Genomic DNA, 7,892 nt, shown 5'->3' with positions numbered 1-7,892 from the left:
TTATTATTTTATTTATTCATTTTTTTGCGGTATGTGGGCCTCTCACTGTTGTGGCCTCTCCCGTTGCGGAGCACAGGCTCCAGATGCGCAGGTTCAGCGGCCATGGCTCACGGGCCCAGCCGCTCCGCGGCATGTGGGATCTTCCTGGACCGGGGCACGAACCCATGTCCCCTGCATCGGCAGGCAGACTCTCAACCACTGCGCCACCAGGGAAGCCCCTGATATATATTATTATTATATTGTTTTGGCTGCACCACATGGCTTGTGGGATCTTAGTTCCCTGACCAAGGATTGAACCTGGGCCTTCAGCAGTTAGAGCTCAGAGTCCTAACCTCTGGACTGCCAGGGAATTCCCCATCTAATGATAGATTTTTAATTAAGGTTTAAAAATTTTTTTAATTTTAATTTTTTATTGAAGCATGGTTGATTTGCAATATATAGCATTTCCCATCTTATATATATCCTTTTTGCTTATTTATTTTACACAGAGTAGTTTGTATCTCTTAATGCCCTACTCTTGCTTTACCCCTCCCTCTTTCCCTCTCCCCACTGGTAACCACTAATTTGTTCTCTATATCTGTGAGTCTGTTTCTGTTTTGTTATATTCAATTGTTTGTTTTATTTTTTATATTCCACATATGAGTGATAACATAGAGTATTTGTTGTTCTCTGTCTGACTTATTTCACTTAGCATAATACCCTCCAGGTCCATCCACATTGTTGCAAATGGCAGAATTTCATTCTTCTTTATGGTTGAGATATATTTCACTGTATTTATATGTACTACATCTTTATCCATCACCAACTGATGGACACTTAGGTTGATTCCATATCTTGGCTATTATAAATAAAGCTGCTATGAACACCGGGGTGCATGTATCTTCTCAAATTAATATTTTCATTTTCTTCAGATCTATACCCAGGAGTAGGATAGCTGGGGCGTATGGTAGTTCTATTTTTAGTTTTTTTGCAGAAACTCTATACTGCTTTCCATAGTGGCTGCATCAGTTTACATTCCCACCAACAGTGTACTAGGCTCCCCTTTTCTGCACATCCTCACCAACACTTGTTATTTGCAGATGTTTTGGTGACAGCCATTTTGACAGGTGTGACTGATAGCTCATTGTGGTTTTGATTTTCATTGCCCTGACGATTAGCAATGTCGATCATCTTTTCATGTGCCTGTTGGCCATCTGTATATCTGCTTTGGAAAATGTCCATTCATGTCTTCTGCCCATTTTTTAATTGAGCTGTTTGTTTGTTTTTTGATATTGAGTTGTATGAGCTGTTTATATATGTTGGATATTAACTCCTCATCGGTCACATCATTTGCAAATATTTTCTCCCTTTCATTAATTTGTCTTTTTGTTTTGTCAGTGGTTTCCTTTGCTGTGCAAAAGCTTTTAAGTTAAATGAAGTCTCATATGTTTATTTTTGCTTTTGTTTCTTTTGCCTTAGGGGACAGATCCAAAAAATATTACTATGATTTATGCCAAAGAGTGTTCTATGTTCTCTTCTAGGAATTTTATGATTTTAGGGCTTATATTTAGGTCTTTAATTCATTTTGAGTTTACTTTTGTATCTGGTGTGAGAAAATGTTCTCATTTCATTCATTCTTTTACATGTAGCTGTACAGTTTTCCCAGCCCCACTTATTGAAGAGGCTGTCTTTTCTCCATTGTATAGTCCTGCCTCCTTTGTTGTATTTTAACTGACCATTAGTGGGTTTATTTATGGACTGTCTACCCTGTTGCACTGATCTATGTGTTTGTTTTTGTGCCAGTATCATACTGTGTTTTTTTTTTTGGCTGCGTTGGGTCTTCATTGCTGCATGTGGGCTTCCTCTAGTTGCGGTGAACAGGGGCTACTCTTCGTCGCAGTGCACAGGCTTCTTAATGCGGTGGCTTCTCTTGTTGCGGAGCACGGGCTCTAGGCACACGGGCTTCAGTAGTTGTGGCACATGGGCTCAGTAGTTGTGGCTCATGGGCTTGGTTGCTCCACAGCATGTGGGATCTTCCCAGACCAGGGCTCCAACCCGTGTCCCCTGAAAGGGCAAACGGATTCTTTTTTTATAAATTTATTTATTTTATTTATTTCATTTATGGCTTCTGAGCCTGCACTCTAGAACCCAAGAGCCACAGCTACTGAAGCCTGTGCACCTAGAGCCCATGCTCTGCAACAAGAGAAGCCACCACAATGAGAAGCCCACGCACTGCAACAAAAAGTAGCCGCCACTCACAGCAACTAGGGAAAGCCCGCACGCAGCAGTGAAGACCCAACACAGCCAAAAATAAAATAAATAAATACATTATCATGTCATCTGCAAATAGTGACAATTTTACTTCTTCCCTTCCAATTTGGATGCTTTTATTTCTTTTTCTTTTCTGATTGCTGTGACTAGGACTTCCAATACTATGTTGAATAAAAGTGGCAAGAGTGGGCATCCTTGTCCTGTTCCTCATTTTAAAGGAAAGGCATTCAGATTTTCACCATTGAGTATCATGTTAGCTATGGGTTTGTTACAAATGGCCTTTATTATATTGAAATATATTCTTTCTATACCACCTTTGATGAGAGTTCTTTATTATGAATGCATGTTGAATTTTGTCAAATGCCTTTTCTGTATCTATTAAGTTGATCGTTTGATTTTTATCCTTCCTTTTGTTAATGTGGTGTATCACATTGATTGATTTGAGTATGTTGAACCATCCTTGTGATGCTAGAATAAATTCAACTTAATCATGGTGTATGATCCTTTTTTTATATATTGTTGAATTTTGTTTCCTAGTATTTTGTTGAGGATTTTTGCATCTATATTCATCAGAGATACTGGCTTGTAATTTTCCTTTTCTTGTAGTCTTTGTCTGGTTTTGGTATCAGGGTAATGTGGCCGCATAGAATGAATTTGGGATTGTTCTCTCTTCTTCAATTTATTGGAATAGTTTGAGAAGGTTAGGTATTAGCTCTTCTTTATATGTTTAGTGGAATTCCCCTGTGAAGCTGTCCAGTATTGGACTTTCGTTTGCTGAAAGTTTTTTTATTATTATTATTTTAAATTCCAAGTTCAATTTCAGTACAACTGATTGGTCTGTTCAGATTGTGTATTTCTTCCTCATTCAGCCTTGGAAAGTTACATGTTTCTAGAAATTCATCCATTTCTTTTAGCTTGTCCAATTTGTTGGCATATAACTGTTTGTAATATTCTTACGATTTTTTGTATCTTTGTGATATCATTTGTTATTTCTCCTCTTTTATTTCTTATTTTGTTTACTTGGGTTCTCTCTCTTTTTTTCTTTATGAGCCTAGCTAAGGATTTATCAATTTTATTTATCTTTTCACAAAACTAGTTCTTGGTTTCATTGATTTTTTTTCTTGGTTTCTTTTTTATTTATTTTCTCTCTGATCTTTATTATTTCTTTCTGCTGATTTTGGGCTTTGTTTTCCTTTTACTAATTCTTTAGAGGATAGATTATGTTGTTTGAGATATTTCTTATTTCTTGAGGTAGGCTTCTATTGCTATAAACGTCTCTCTTAGAACTGCTTTTGCTGAATCTCATAGATTATGAAAAGTTGTGTTTCCATTTTCATTTGCGTTGAGGTATTTTCTGATTTCCTCTTTGATTTCTTTATTAAACCATTGGGCTTTTAGTAACATGTTAATTAGTCTCCATATGTTTCAGTCTTTCCCATTTTTTAATAATTGACTTCTAGTTTCATACCACTGTGGTCAGAAAAATGCTTGATGTACTTTCGATCCTGTCTAAATTTGTTGAGACTTGTTTTGCAGCCTAGCATGTGATCTTTCCTGGAGAATGTTCCATGTGCACTTGAAAAGAATGTGTAGGACTTCCCTGGTGGCGCAGTGGTTAAGAATCTGCCTGCCAATGCAGGGGACATGGGTTCGCTCCCTGGTCCGGAAAGATCCCACATGCTGTGAAGCAACGAAGCCCGTGCACCACAACTACTTTGCCTGTCCTCTAGAGCCCGTAAGCCACAACTACTGAGCCTGTGCACCCAGAGCCCATGCTCCACAACAAGAGAAGCTACCACAATGAGAAGCCTGCACGATGCAACAAAGAGTAGCCCCTGCTTGCCGCAACTAGAGAAAGCCTGTGCACAGCAACGAAGACCCAACACAGCCAAAAATAAATAAAATTAAATCTTAAAAAAAAAAAAAGCTTAAAGTTAAAAAAAATAAAAAAGAATGTGTATTCTGCTGTTTTGGGATGAAATGACCTGTAGTTATCTATTAAGTTCTTCTGGTCTAATGTGTCATTTAAGACTGCTATTTCCTTATTCATTTTCTGTCTGGCTGATCTGTCCACTGCTATAAGTGGGTGTTAAAGTCCCCTACTATTATTGTATTATTGTCAATTTCTCCTTTTATGTCTGTTAACATTTGCTTTATATATTTAGGTGCTCCTGTATTAGGTCCATATATGTTAATGAGTGTTATATTCTCTTGTATTGATCCCTTTATCATTATCTAATGCTCTTCTTTGTCTTATATTATAGACTTCGTTTTAAAGTCTATTTTGTCTGATATGAGTATTGCTACCCCCACTTTCTTATCATTTCCATTGGCATGAAATATCTTTTTCCATCCCCTCACTTTCACTCTGTGTGCGTCTTTAGCTCTGAAGTGAGTCTGTTGTTAGCAGTAAATAGATGGGTCTTATTTTTTTAATTCCATCAGCCATTCTATACCTTTTGATTGGAGCATTTAGTCCATTGACATTTAAAGTGATTATTGACAGGTATGTACTTATTGCCGTATAGTTACTTGTTTTCTGGTTGTTTTTTGTAGTTCTTCTCTGTTTTTTTCCTTCTTCTTTTAGTTTAGTCCCTTGTGGTTTGATGATTTTCTTTAGTGGTATACTTGTGTTCCTTTGTCTCTTGTTTTTATGTATCTATTGTAGGTTTTTGTTTTGTGGTTACCATGGGGTTCATATATGTTGACCAAAAACTATATCAATTTGTTTTAAATCAGTAGCCATTTAAGATCAAACACATTCTAAAAAATATACCCTTTTACCCGCTCCTCTACTTTTTGTGTTTTTGATGTCATATTTTACATCTTCATGTTTATCCCTTTATTAGTTATTGTAGTTATAGTTGATTTTACAGCTTTTTGTCTTTTAATCTTTGTCCTAGAATATTTAAGTGGTTGATCCTCTGCCTTTACTATATATTTGCCACTTTGATTTTCTTAAAAATACTCAATAAAAGTAGTAGATGGGTACTTCCACAACATGATGAACTTAAATCTCTACCTATATGCAGCATGAAGCTTATTGCCATCCAAATTGGGGCAAGATAAAGATGTCCTGTATCATAACTATTACTTGACAGTTTTCTGAGGGTCCTATTTATGCAAATTTTATTTGCAGATTATATGATTGTTTACAGAGGAAGCCCAAGAGAATCAAAATAAAAGGTATCATGAAGAGTAAAAGAATTCTGTGAGGGCTTCCCTGGTGGCGCAGTGGTTGAGAGTCCGCCTGCCAATCCAGGGGACACGGGTTCATGCCCTGGTCCGGGAAGATCCCATGTGCCGTGGAAAAGCTGGGCCCGTGAGCCATGGCCACTAAGCCTGCGTGTCTGGAGCCTGTGCTGTGCAACGGGAGAGGCCGCAACAGTGAGAGGCCCACGAACCACAAAAAAAAAAAAAAAAAAATACAACTAACTTAGCTCAAAGTGGTTGCTATCAAATGCTTTTTCAAAAATCTATAGAAATGGTCCATTATTTTTCTCTTTTAATACTTTAATACTGTGAATTATTTTAATAGATTTTAAAATGTTGACACACCATTTAATTCCTTGGTCATTGTAATAGTCATACAAGGTTTTATTTAGAATTCTTGTGTTGTCAGTCTTAAAAGGTATTTCTTTGTAGTTTTCTTGTTTATGCTATCATAGTTGGGTTTTTGTTGTACATTAAGCTAATATCACACACACAAAAAAGGACTTGAGATTTCCTTCACTTTATAATCTAACAATTTGGATAGAATTGCAGTTATCCATTCCTTTAGGGTTTATTTGATTGAATCTTATGGTTAAACCTCTTGGCATTTTTCCTGAGAGGATTTGTCTGTTTTGGTTTCCTGTCTCTTATTAATTAACAAATAAGCCTTTCTGAGTCACTGAGTTTTAGGTATGTCTCCTGTAGACAGTTTGGCTTAGTGATCCAAACAGAGAATATTTTTTCCGTAGATACCACATTGTTGACTCCATACTATAAGCATACTATAAGAAATTAGTATATTTTCACTTCATTCATCTCCCCTGTCCCTTCCACCATGTAATTCTACTTAAGTACAAGATTTTAAAAACATGTTTACCTTTATATATTTAAATATGCTTATACCTCATTTAATAGCTTTAAATGATGTTATCTTTTTTTGGGGGGGTGGGGTGGGGAGCTTGTATCTTTACATTATCGAGTTGTCCCATCTAGCAATAGGTATTTCTCTACGTTTACCATCTTTTTTTTAATGCCCCACAGTGGAATATTAGCATTTTCTTCAAAGAGATCCTGCACATTTCCTGTTCAGTTTACAACTATGTGTTTTATATTTTCTGTAGCTATCTTTTTTTTGTGGTATGCAGGCCTCTCACTGTTGTGGCCTCTCCCGTTGTGGAGAACAGGCTCTGGACACGCAGGCTTAGTGGCCATGGCTCATGGGCCTAGCCGCTCCGTGACATGTGGGATCTTCCTGGACCAGGGCACGAACCCGTGTCCCCTGCATTGGCAGGCAGACTCTCAACCACTGTGCCACCAGGGAAGCCCAAATGATGTTATCTTTTTATCTCTGGTTATAAAAAAAAATTTTAAAACCTGTTTTCCATCTTCTTTCCACATTACCCACACTTAGTTTCTAAGTTATTTCACTTCTATAGTCTTAAGATTTTTAGTGTTATTATTCAGTTTGGTATACACAATCTCTCTGTTATATTCTTAAATGGATTTAATGCTCATTAATGCTTTGTATGTGGTTCTGCTATCTCTTGGTTGGCTGAAGTTCATTCTGTGTAATTTCTTTAAACAACATTCATGGGAACTACAGATCTAGATGTAAAATTCTTAGGTTATGCATACTTTCCTTGAGAATGCTAGGAATGTTCATGGAATGTTACTGTGGAAAAGTCTGAGGTTAGATAGATACAGATATATATATATATATATATATTTCCCCCCTGAGGACAACTCCAGTTTATGCTGTTGTACCAATATAATGATGAAAAATGCCCACCCACTTTCACTCACAAGTGTCCCAGTTAGGACAACAAATTATATGGTCACTCTACATATAGATAACATGATATTTTTACAGGATGTCTAAAGAATTATTTATCTTTGAAGACCAGAAACCTTAGACATTATGTCTTCATGATTATCTTTTTTTGTGAGTTTTTTTATGGAACAAGGTACTTCCTTATAACCTGCAGGTTGAAATTCTCTTTTATTTTTGGAAAGTTGTCTTGAATTATATCTTTAAATATTTTTCTACACTCCTTCCTCCCTTGCTTTTTTGTTTTTTCTAATGGTATGAAGGTTATGCAGGTTAGATCTTCTTTGTCTTCCATATGTAAAACATATTCTCTCTAATCCTTTTAAAATGCTTATTCATTTTTTCTTGCTTTCCTCTTTCCTATTCTCTATATGCTTTATTATGTTTTTCATAGTGTTCATTCTCTTTTGTGTTGTTTTAACTGGACCTTCATTTCTAGGATTACTTTTTCAATTTCTTTTCTAAGCTTTCCTTTCTTTGGCTTGTATGGACACTTCCCTGAGCCCTTACATGTCTATTTGTGCTTTTGTATTACAGAGGAAACAGCCTAACTAGGCTTTTGTAATTCAGTTTTATCTGTTCAGAACCAATTTCACCTACT

This window comes from Monodon monoceros, unplaced genomic scaffold (genome assembly GCF_005190385.1).
Source record: "Monodon monoceros isolate NGI ecotype Baffin Bay Population unplaced genomic scaffold, NGI_Narwhal_1 Super_Scaffold_11, whole genome shotgun sequence".
Lineage (NCBI taxonomy): Eukaryota > Metazoa > Chordata > Mammalia > Artiodactyla > Monodontidae > Monodon > Monodon monoceros.
This window is presented reverse-complemented; position numbering follows the sequence as displayed.